Source organism: Schistocerca piceifrons, chromosome 7 (genome assembly GCF_021461385.2).
Source record: "Schistocerca piceifrons isolate TAMUIC-IGC-003096 chromosome 7, iqSchPice1.1, whole genome shotgun sequence".
NCBI lineage: Eukaryota > Metazoa > Arthropoda > Insecta > Orthoptera > Acrididae > Schistocerca > Schistocerca piceifrons.
The window spans coordinates 123,622,122-123,635,001 of record NC_060144.1 but is presented as its reverse complement, the minus strand read 5'-3'; the positions used below and the strand labels follow the sequence as shown (position 1 = coordinate 123,635,001).

Genomic DNA, 12,880 nt, shown 5'->3' with positions numbered 1-12,880 from the left:
CACCCTAGGAGTATAGTCATGTATCCAAGTTTCATTCGCAGTGATGAAACTACACTTAAAGTCCTGCGGATTCTTCCTGAACAGCTGGAACATCCTTGCAACACTTCACGCTATTCCGATCCTGGCCAAGCGTGAGCAATCGCGGAACCCATCTTGCGAGTAGCTTTCTTACGTCCAAATGTTTATGCAAAATATTATGTACCCCTTCATTCGAGACGCCCACAGCACTAGCAATGTCACGCACCTTAGCTCTTCTGTCATCCATCACCATTTCATGGATTTTATCAATGATTTCTGGAGTCGTAACCTCCACAGGGCGTCCAGAACGTTCAGCATCACTTGTGCCCATATGGCCAGTCCGAAAATTTTGAAATCCCATATAAACTGTTCTAATCGAGGGTGCAAAGTCAGCGTAATGTTTATCAAGCTTCTCTTTAGTCTCCTGAGGCGGTTTTACTTTTATAAAGTAATGTTTAATCACCACACGAAATTGTTTTTCGTCTATTTTTTGACAGTCACTCGACTTCTTTGATTCACACAAATGCCAAACACAAAGAAATAGACCAACATTGCTGAAATTTGGTGTGCGTTCTTTTCAGAGATGCTACTAACTAAACGTGGCCTCTATACGCGCCGGTGGTGCCATCTCTCGGACTTCGCGCGGACTTTTCAAACGCCCCTCGTGGCTCCAGTCTTCTTGTGACAGGAGTGTTGATGATTTGTCTCACAAAGCTGCGCCGATTGCGACCTTTGAATTGAGCTGTAGGCAGCTGTGGTAATCTGCTATCTGCGTCAGACCCTTGGGGGCCTGGATCACTGCAGGAGGTAACCTGTAATCTGCCACGAGCCTGTCGCTACCTGCTGCGATGCGAGGGGAGGCCCTGCTGAGAGTACACGTTTCGCCAGCTGCGGCCTGCTTTTCGACGTCATCCTTCCTCTGTGTGCCGATTACCAGACAGGAGATTTGTTTGTGTCTCTCGTTTGTCTGCTCGCTCGTGCTCAGCATCTCTGTACAGGTCGACAAGAACTCTCTTACTAATCTGTAATACAACGTAACACACAAAGAGAAATACCCTGTGATATTCCTAGATAATAACGTTTTTTTTGTTTTTAGTTTTTTTTAACAGAGAAATATAAAACAAAAATCTGACAAGAAAAATTCAGAAACTTGTAATATACGGTACTTGATTACAACTCAAATAAATCTGAACAGAATCACATTACATAATATAAAGATGCAGGCTAAGTTATTTGTTTACTTTCAGTGAACATCCAGTGCCTGAATGTCATATTTAATTTAATATTTAGAGTCTGTAAAACATTTCGGTAAATTTTGTACTCACCGTTTGCATGTTCGTTGGGCTCTTTATCAGCTGGATATCCAACGATTCAGGATGCGTGCATATTTAAACTATACTACCGTCTACATGCTGCTGCACTAACCCATGCAACTGTCTACTTCCTCCATCAGTGTTATGACAGATACTTGAAATTTTTACCACCTCTGTTGGTTCATGCGGATGCAGATACCACCTGAATTTCGCCCCTTTCTCTTTCTTTACCTGAAAAACACATTTTCCGTGTCATTCAATCAGTTGCATCACCTCTTTTATTGTGTACCTTGGCACAAATACTTCTTTTCTACAACCATTCTTCTGCAACATATAAAACAAGCAAGAAATACAGCTTTGACTATACAAAACACATATCTTTCTCGAAGTTAAGATGGTAATGGAAATGATCATGAAAATCTAACATTCAGTCACTAGTTTGTTGTGACATACTCACAGACTGGAGCTACTTACAGCGTGGTTCAAAAATGGCTATGAGCACTATGGGACTTAACTTCTGTGGTCATCAGTCCCCTAGAACTTAGAACTACTTAAACCTAACTAACGTAAGGACATCACACACATCCATGCCCGAGGCAGGATTCGAACCTGCGACCGTAGCGGTCGCGCGGTTCCAGACTGAAGCGCCTAGAACCGCTCGGCCACGCTGGTCGGCTTACAGCGTGGTGAGCTAAACTTCACATTCATTTTTGTTACATACGTTTTTATGCTCAGCCCTCCTTGTGTATGGTGCCCTGTATTACTTGATAACTCTCAAAAAAAAAAAAAAAAGAAAAAAAAAAAAAAACACCTTTCTGTTTCTATGACAGTTCAAAGAGAAACATAGAAGTTTCATTGCCATATCTGCTTCGCGTAGTAGCTTGCCTGAAACATTGTTGATTGATGACATCCTAACATTATCCAGACTATGATCCCCTTTACGTCGAGTGATTTCCCAGCACTCCATATCTACCCACACATAACCGCTCTCCTATACACCAAGTGTCCTTCTTTTGCGCCTCATACAGCCTATCCATCAAGACTACTCCATGACCACATACACGTCGCACTGTCGGCGACTAAAATCATAAAATCCTCAAAACATCAGTACTGCACTCTCGTCGATCAAAGAATAAAAGTCCTCATACATTACTCCGTGTTCATAGTCCACATCAACTGGTGTGCGACCACAGATACAAAATATGTCCATCAGCGCATGTGTACACGGGCTCATCAAACGCGCATTCTCCACTTCCCACTATGGTTTCTCACTGACACAAACCGAACTAACTGCCCGAATCCTCTTTTTACGCGAACTTTCTGGCAAGATGTTTTGGCTCCGTACATATAACTGGCTCACCTCATCAGTTAACATAACTTCTTCATTAGGGTATGCTTAGATGCAAAAAATACCCTTCAATCAATACAACAGACCGTACGACTAGCTTTGTACTCTCAATATGAAACTTCGACTTCCTTCTTCTCGTACAGGCTGCTTGCCACGCGAAAGAAAACACAACACAAAAAAACACATTTGCATACGATCAGATGCTGTTCCTTCTGCTTTTTATTACCTGCAGGCAAAAGATAAAGTTCATAGACACACACAAAAGGATAGAAAATACCACAAGAGACCACCTCTTACATATTACCCACCTGAACACAACTTCTTCGTTGCATTTCCAGTCACTCATCTTTCGTCAGTCTCCATTATTCCAGAAAAGATTTAATGTGGGTAATGTGTTGTACCCCAACTGATTTTCAGTTTTTCAAAGTCTCGAGTTCAAAATCAATGGCGTGGGCCAATCTTTGAATCCTGAACGGACTATTATAGGTGTAAAATAATTTGTGGCAGAGAGAATTCTGCTTGTTAGAGAGGGGGAGTGATTTAACAAGCATTTTCTTGCTGACGTGGAAATGTCTCGGTTTGACTTTTCGATCTGCCCAAAGTTTCCTCTTTTCTACAGCTGCTTTAATGTTGGTCAAGGCCAAATTAACTATTGTTTCACGTTACATTCTACAGTGGGGCGGAAAGTCCACTAGTTCCTTAATCTTCTCCTTTGGCTGACGATTTCTCAACAGAGTAATTGGTGGAAACTTAGACGTGGCACATGGTAACTCGTTCAACAGTTCCTGGAAGCGTGACAGGAAGACATTCCAATTAGCGTGCTGTTTAGAACAAGAGACTCCGCATAGATTCTCCAGATGTTTTATGACATGTGCGACAGAACTCGAAGTAGGATAAAAGGGCTATGTAAAGACAGTTCTGATTCTTTTTTTGTGGTTAGAACCCATATTCGAGAATGCGATTGTGGATCATTGTTCGTGGTTAATTTATCCACGCTTTCTCCTTTTGCTAGTAAGTTCTTGCAGAATGTCTTGAAAACGGTTCCGGCTGTCACTATTCCACAATGAAGTTAGGGTTACAAATTTCGAAGTTAACTCATAACAGTAACCTATTCTTGTCCTAGGAATGGATGCCAGGAGATCCGCTGCGCCTGACTTTTCATTCGATGTGAAAAATCGAGACACAGTATGTTGCTTTACACTCTGGCAAGTTTTACAAGTGGACAAGACTGCCCTTTTGGTTTGAGAAAGCATTTTCGTAGACCGAAATGGGCATAGCTCTGATAAATGTACTCAATGATCTTATTAATCAGTTCCTCTGGGATACAGAGTACCCACAAAGAATTATCAGTATTTCTTCTGTAAAATGAGATTTTCTTTCTCACAAGTCGTACTGCCAGATCATATCTAGTTGCTTATCTTCCCACTTTTCTTTGACTCTTCGTAAGTCAGGATCTCTGCCCTGTTCTCCTGCAATATCGCGCATGGAGGCAGTGATGTGATTTTCGAAAGCAACCTTTCGTCAATAAAAGACACTAAGTGACTCTCCTGTAGGTCTGTGCAAAGCACAGGTTATTACTATAAGGAATCTGGACAACGCGTCTGCAGCGATGTATTTTGATCTTCAAGTTCTACTATAGTAGGTACAACAGCCATCTCCCTAGATTTCCTGGGGTAACGTTGACGCCAGGAGAAACTGAAGAGCTATATCGTCCGTATACACACCTTGCGTCCAAGAAAGAAATATCTAAATTTTTTGGAATGTCCAAAGTACCACGAGTGCCTCCACTTCCGTTACGGAGCAGGACCTCACAAATTTGCACAGAATCCGACTCCAGAATCCAATCGCCTTACGTTCCATGACATTCTCGGTTTCAAATTCCTGAAAAAGCACAACGCCTAGCCCCGTTTTTGCCGAGTGTGAGGCTATACAAAAGTATTTGCCCAGTTCGGGATGTGAAGGAACTGTCGCAAACACCAATGCTCTTTCCAATGCCTCAAACTCTCTCTCAGCGACCTCGGCGAATACCCACGGCGTTTCCTTGCCGGTAAGCGCAAAAAATGCTTCAAATGGCTCTGAGCACTATGGGACTTAACTTCTGAGGTCATCAGTCCCCTAAAACTTAGAACTACTTAAACCTAACTAACCTAAGGACATCGCACACACCCATGCCCGAGGCAGGATTCGAACCTGCGACCGTAGCAGTCGCGCGGTTCCAGACTTTAGCGCCTACAACCGCTCGGCTACCCCGGAAGGCCGGTAAGCGCACATAGACGTGGGGAGGCAAGACCGTCCATGTAAATAAAATGTTAGAAAAATTAATTAGACCTAGAGAAATCCTCTTAATTGCTTTCGTGTGGTTGGCGAAGCAAAATGTTTAATTAATCTAATAATTCCGGGTTAGGTGAGATTCCTTCTCTCCAGATTACATGCCACAGAAAATTCAAAAAGCGTATATTTGTAAAATTATCCAGTACTCCTTGAACGGACGTAATAAACCACTGAATACACTATTGTGCTCTTCCCCACTACCATCTGCGATTAAAGTGTCACCGGCATACGTCGTAACCCGTTTACGTAGATTTTTATCTGAAATGGCATCCAGACAGCAAATAAACGCTGCTATCGAGATATTTCACCCAAACGTAACCTATTATATTAATAACACTGGGCAAAGGCCAAGAATCCTGTGTAATGCCGACAGGAAGGCTGGAGTTCCACTTTCCAAAAAAACTACAGCGTTGATCTACTGAAAACTGACGCCCTAAGAAATTTCTGCAGGAGCTGTTCACGTTTTTCGGGTTGATCAGTTTCTGGCACAGTTATTGTATTGATTTGACATGAATCAAGAACAATCCTAATTGAACTGTTCTCTTTCGCTAGCAAATGGAGTGGATTGCTGTAAGATGACGAGGCATGTTCCCTTATGTCATAATGGCGCAAGAGGATACCTTGAATTTCCGATGTTCCTTCCCTTTAAATTCGTTCAGAATCATTCCGCAAAATTTTGGCTACGTCTTCCCTCTCTTGTCCTTATAAACACTACTGGCCATTAAAATTGCTTCACCAACAAGAAATGCAGATGATAAATGGGTATTCATTGGACAAATATATTGTACTAGAACTGACATGTGATTACATTTTCACACAAATTGGGTGCATAGATTCTGAGAAATCAGTACCCACAACAACCACCTCTGGCCGTAATAACGGCCTTGATACGCCTGGGCATTGAGTCAAACAGAGCTTGGATGGCGTGTACAGATACAGCTGCCCAAGCAGCTTCAACACCACAGTTCATCAAGAGTAGTGACTGGCGTATTGGGACGAGCCAGTTGCTCGGCCACCACTGACCAGACGTTTTCAATTGGTAAGAGATCTGGAGAATGTGCTGCCCAGGGCAGCAGTTGAACATTTCCTATATCCACAAAGGCCCGTATAGGACGTGCAACATGCGATCGTGCAATATCCTGCTGAAATGTAGGGTTTCGCAGGGATCGAATGAAGGGTAGAGCTACGGGTCGTAACACATCTGAAATGTAACGTCCACTGTTCAATGTGCCGTCAATGCGAACAAGAGGTGACCGAGACGTGTAACCAATGGCACCCCGTACCATCACGCCGGGTGATACGCTAGTATGGCGATGACGATTACACGCTTTCAATGTGCGTTTGCCGCGATGTCGCCAAACAAGGATGCGACCATCATGATGCTGTAAACAGAACCTGGATCCATCCGAAAAAATGACGTTTTGTCATTCGTGCACCCAGGTTCGTCGTTGAGTACACCATCGCCGGCGCTCCTGTTTGTGATGCAGCGTCAAGGATAACCGCAGCTATGGTCTCCGAGCTGATAGTTCATGCTGCTGCAAACGTCGTCGAACTGTTAGTACAGATGGTTGTTGTCTTGCAAACGTCCCCATCTGTTGACTCAGGGATAGAGACGTGGTTGCACAATCCGTTACAACGGTGCGGATAAGATGCCTGTCATCTCGACTGGCTAGTGATACGAGGCCGTTGGGATCCAGCACGGCGTTCCGTATTACCCTCCTGAACCCACCGATTCCATATTCTGCTAACAGTCATTGGATCTCGACCAACGCGAGCAGCAATGTTGCGATACGATAAACCGCAATTGTGATAGGCTACAATCTGACCTTCATCAAAGTCTGAAACGTGATGGTACGCATTTCTGCTCCTTACACGAGGCATCACAACAACGTTTCACCAGGCAACGCCGGTCAACTGGTGTTTGTGTATGAGAAATCGGTTGGAAACTTACCTCATGTCAGCACGTTGTAGGTGTCGCCACTGGCGCCAACCTTGTCTGAATGCTCTGAAAAGCTAATCATGTGCATATCACAGCATCTTCATCCTGTCGGTTGAATTTCGCGCCTGTAGCACGTCATCTTCATAGTGTAGCAATTTTAATGGCCAGTAGTGTATTTATACATGTCTTTACCTTTCTTCGAATTTCCTGTTCAGTTTCCATTCTTGCTGTCTATTCCTTATGTCTCCACCGATGTACTCTGTCTCTGTACTCATTTTCTTGAGGGGCTCTGCTTCCTTGTTCCTGTACCCACAGTTTCAAACAGTTTCTCGGAAGTTGGGCGGAGATCACTTCTTCCTCAAATCCTGTATGTGTCACGTGCCGCTTGTGTACGCGACATGACACCTCGGCCCATGTGCACGATTGGCTTATTCTCGTTTAGAATGTTCATTCCGATAACGATCTCGATTCCTAGATTGAGAGTATGTAAGAAGTTGCCTTAATCTGCGTTACATTGACAGACAAAATCTAAATGGGTTTGTTGCGACAGCTTCGCTCATTTGCCTCGAATGGCTACTCTTATTTTCAATTTTTTTCACCTTCAAAATGGGCTAGGTGTGATAATTTGTACATTTTGCATACAGTTCTTCGGCTGTAGCCAACAGCTTGCTGCCACTATGCACAATTCCTTTCAAAGTGACTTCCTCGACCGATACTTTAATAATTGATTGGATATCCTCAGTGGGCTTCTCTTCCTTTTTGTAAAGCAGGTCCTGTGTGACGCCGTCATAATTTGACAAGTTAATTTGGCTAGATCAGAATATTTGTGCTTGTATCTGAGGAGCTGTTCCGGCTCCAGTTTTCCGTCAATGATGAGAAGGACCGAACTTTAAGTATTGCAATCGCGGTTGTGGTGGCCGTAATTCGATCACTTGTGTTGGCTAGGCATCCGTTCCCCCATCTCGCCAAGAATTCTGTTCTTAATTTTGATAACGGGGATGGTTCTACTGTCTTTGGACTGGTGGACCCCAGTTACGCCTGATACCGTTATAACAGTTTTCACGATGTCTGCTGTACGGATGTGGTCTGTGATTTCCTATTCCCGGAGTCCTATTTTTGCACATGCCATTACCATTGTTATTACTATGACGTGACCGTCCCTGAAACTGATTATTATTGTTATTACACTGTCCTTCTCCTGCCTATGTTCCCTCGCATTGTATTCTTCAAACGCAAATGCTAATTCTCGTAATAAGGTTTTGAAGTCCTCCTTGTCACTACCGCACTTACCTATTAAGGATTGGATGCCGTAATGGTAACTTCGTATAACACAAGCGGATAATTTTAATAATTTTACTAGTGCTGAAAGGTGTATCCGGGAACTGATTTTCCTTAATCATCGCATCAAAAAGTTGGAAAACGGTCTTGTGACTGGATGATTCGAAATCTCTACACGTCATAATTTCTTGTTTTACCACATCCTGCGTAACCGTGTACCAGCAGGTATTCAAAAACTCATCTTTGAACTGTTTGTATGACTTACATTTGACAGGAATGCGACGCATCTTCTTGTGATACATTTCCTTAGAAGTACCCGTAAATGAAGAATAATTTAAATTGCAGAGGCCAATTTGTTAACAAAATTACTCCGAAATAAGAGATCCAAGTCTTGGAACGTAAGGAATTTCCAATGTCTTGATAGATCTGAAAATTCTTTGCTGAAATCAAGTGTTTGAAATGGAAACCTGCAGCCCCTTGCGTTGCTGTCTAACCACTCCGAACACTCGCGTCAGTTTGTGCTACGAGTTCGAAACTTCCTGCTACATTATATCCGCACCCGTGTCCATTCCGGTAACAGTTCTTCGCAGAGGTATCCAGCTGTTTGCCGAGGATTTACTAACATCGGTAACTCTCGTTTGTGTGGTTTTATCCCCTGCAAACCATCACTGTGCTTTTCCAAGCTCTTCATGTACTCTTCCTGCCACATACTGTACACTGCTGCCGCTTTCTGAAAGCTGGCGGCTCATGAATTTTTACTTCTAATGTTCCGTTTTCCACCTCTTCCACCTCTCTGTACAGGACAAGATTTGTCACTTTTACTGGCGATGGAGTTGTATGGTAGGGCATGCCCCAGTGCCATTTCTCCATCGTCGGCTCTCATATTGTCCATAATTTTTGCAGATGAGTCCTCTGTTGATTATACCGAACTCATGTCCAAGGAACAACTATTGCCGATGTTCCCTACTTCCCAGCAATTGGGACAGCATGGTTTCTGCTCTGATCAGTTGTATGTTCAGGATTTTAAAGTGTCTTCAGCACGTGTCATTTGTCAAATTTTGGTATGCCTCAACGCTACATGACACAGTGCAAACGAAGCTTTTATTTCCTGATATTGCAGGGCTAAACTCACAGATTTACGTAAAGAAGTCGGTGAGGCTTCTTTAAGCTCAATATCTTTTTCTGGGTTTATACCTCTTATAAAACACATAAATTACATGAATATCCGCTTCTTTTATCAACACATCATTGTCACATCTGTCCCTAACATATATATGCTATACGACACCATCATTACAAAAGAGAAGACTGAAACGATTGGCTGTTTTGAAAATTGGTGATGTGAAAAAATTCATTGCAACGGTGTGAAGGGAATATAAAATACTTTGTTTCAGCTGATGAACTTTATGATGTCATTGACGCAGCTCATGTAGCTGCGGGACATGGTGGTCGCGATAGGATGTTAGCCGAGACATCAAAAAAATTTGCCAATATCAAAAAGGAAATGATATGCCTCTATTTATCAATGTGTGACGTGTGTCAACAAATCAAGACAAAAAAGAAAAGAGGGCTAGTTTCAAAGCCAATTCTCCATTCGTAAATGAATAGCAGATGCCAAGTCGATTTTATTGATTTCCAAACACAATCAGACGCGAATTTAAAATTCATTCTAGTGTACCAAGACCGTCTCACAAAATTTGTTCTCTTTCGTGCGTTCAAAGAGGGATGACGAAGTGGCTTATCATTTGAATGACATATTCCTTCCTGTAGGGGCGCCGTGCATTCTTCAATCTGATAATGGCAGAGAATTCGTCTATAACGTTATAAATCAACTCGCAAATCTTTGGTCAGAACTGAAAATAGTGCATGGAAAACCAAGGCACAGCCAAAGTCAGGGTTCTGTTGAACGTGCCAACCAATACATTGAAAATATGATAAGTTCTTGGTTAAAGGACAACAATTAGACGACATGGTCGGAAGGATTAAGGTATGTCCCATTCATGAAAAATTGAGCTTACCACTCTGGTATAAAACAATCACTTTACAAAGCATTATCCGGAATCAAACCTAGAGTAGGACTCTCCACTTCCTCGTTGCCTCAAGACATCATAAATGGCATTCGGGATGAAGATGACCTAAAGAAGGCAATCGAAGATGTCAACAATACTAAACAGTATGAAGACAGTGATGATGATAACATTGTGAAAATTGACTCAAACAACATTAGAAAAATTGAGACAGAAAATTAAAAAAAAAGAAAACAAGATAAAAGAATGAAAGCTTCCTCTGACAAATCCTATCTACCAGCTGACGTTGGAGACAACGTAACCATACATATTCCAGATGTAGATGAAGGCAGAGGTGACCATCGAAACATAATTGTAGTAATACTTCAAAAGACTGATGAGGGCCTCTACAAGGATGGCACCAAACATGGCGTACTTCAAAAACATTATTGCAGGTATAATTTTGTTAAAATTTTCCATAATTTTTGTAATAAAATATTAAAAAATATTTGTTTTAACTTCCTTTTTATTTTTTTTAGATCTGATTTCGACGTTTCCATTCAGAAGTTTTAAATGTAGGAGATATTAATCAGGACATTGAAATATCTTTGACTGCAGCCACAAAACATTCTGTTGGATCAGGGCAAGGCATCGTGAAATGCAGTTACATAAAAAACTGTACAACAAACAAATGCAACTGTAAGAAAAACAAAGCTCTCTGCAATTCTAAGTGCCAACGAAGTAAACCTTGCAAAAATACGTAAATAAGCAAACTGCAGGTAAGGTGATTTTTGTGGATGGATGTATGTGAGTTGATCTAGTGACAGATATAAAATTACTGATTAGTTAATAAATAACTTTAATTATTCATATTGACTGTTTTATTTCTATTCCTTTATTCAGTTTACTTTGAAAAGCTTAGAGAAGGACAAACTATGTGAAATTAGTTCAGACTAGGACATACCAGCGACAGTGAATTGTACAGGGTGCGGGCACTGTTAGTGCAGTAGTTCAAGAAATCATCTTCTGGTCTTATGGTTCTGGTAGCTCTTTGGGTGTCAACTTCGAATAGTTCCTTCAACTTCGTCATCTTGTGAGCCTTAGCTCGGTGCCTTCTTCAGTGTAGGGATGTCGGGATGACTATTGGCATGTTTCCTGTGCAGTGTTGAAGTCCGAGCGGGTATGGCACTATTTTCGTTGTTGACTTAACAATGGTTTTGCTCATCTTGTGTGACTTAGGTTGGTCCCTTCCTGGTGCAGGGATGTCGGGTAGCCAGGGGGGGTGTTCCCTCTGCAGTGGAGGGTCCGAGCGAGTATTTCGCTTGCGACTCGGCCATTGTCTTGCTTTCATTGGGAGCTGCTAGCCATTTCACTTCGGCATCTGACCCCCTGGTTGGAGTTTGAGATGGGTAGGCTGAGCCGTACATGGCTCGTGTTCGTGCCATATCTCATTTGACATCCTGTTTTTACTGTACTACCTCCTCGTTATGTTAATTTCAATTACTGGTGTCACCGAGTTGCCGCCTTGCCTGCCCGTGAGCGGCAGCAGCGGCGCATATCGATATAAGCCCTGCCGTATTGTCTTTTCTAACAGCTGTTTCTTCCCGGTTGTCGTGTGTTCGGATCTGCCAGTGAGTTGGGAGGTGCTAGCAGTGCAGTTCGGACCTGGCAGTGTTTGACTTAGGACGCGGCAGAAGTTCAGTCGGGGCGCATGCTGCAGTGAGGTCCGGACCGTCATGACTCGCCTGACAGTTGCCAATACACATCACTTGAGTGCGGACCACCTTGGTTGGTCGTTGGTCGGTCGTCTTGTCGGACGACGTGTATGTTGGCCGGCGATCGCTTATGAGTTGCCTGCGTTTGCCCACTCGTGATTCGTTCTTGTTAAAATAAAAAAAGGCCCCTTTCCACAATTCCAACTACCTGTCCTGTCTTGCGGGTTCAGCAGGGCGTTTCATCTCGCCTTACGCTTTTATCCACTTTATATGTAGCAGTAGTTAATGATTTGTGCTCATAATTTCATTGCAATTGTGTTCAGTGGTACCAGTGTGCTGTGGAGAAGGGAAGGACAAACTGAGTTATTTTATTTTTAATGCACATCCCTCACTAATCCTCAAGTCTTGTCTTGTCTCAGTGATTGTATTCGGGTGATTCACCTTCGTTTTCTCTGGTGGTTGGTTTAACTGTTGAATCACACAGAATTTGTCGCCTGCTCAGGCGATAGAGAAACTTCTGTAAATGCTGCCTGTGCCGCAGTCCGAAGCCGTTGCCTACTTGAATTTCCTCCCATGAATAGCAAAGCAGGAATGACGAGTCAAAGATGTGTACAGTTCTGGCCCTTGATTGGTAGAACGTCCATTTCCTCACTACTTACTGGAAGCGGGACTGGTCGCTGGTGTCGGAAGATGGCACTGGAGATGGGCAGTTCATTTTAGAATGTGCTCTGCTGTCAACGAGGGCAATGCAAATGGAACACCTAGGTTGAATTACACAGTAATGCATTCCTCTTTAGGAAATATTGCGAGGAAATGAGAGAGTGATTTTTTAAAAGTTACTTTCATAGGAATATTGATATGAACGATTTAATCAACCAGTCCCTTGTCTTATACAAAGGGCATGCTTTGGAACTAGGCTTACTAATGATTTC

The 12,880-nt window shown here is 42.7% G+C and overlaps 1 long non-coding RNA gene across 1 annotated transcript in view; it reads right to left on the bottom strand.

Moving 5' to 3' along the window:
* Nucleotides 1-594: 594 nt before the first annotated feature.
* LOC124805384 overlaps nt 595-12,880 on the bottom strand; it is a 51,962-nt gene continuing 39,676 nt past the window's right edge. The window contains exons 2-3 of the long non-coding RNA XR_007017453.1: nt 1,344-1,562; nt 595-1,008 (exon numbers count right to left, since the gene is read on the bottom strand). This is a non-coding gene — a long non-coding RNA (uncharacterized LOC124805384). The remainder of the gene's footprint in view (nt 1,009-1,343; nt 1,563-12,880) is intronic.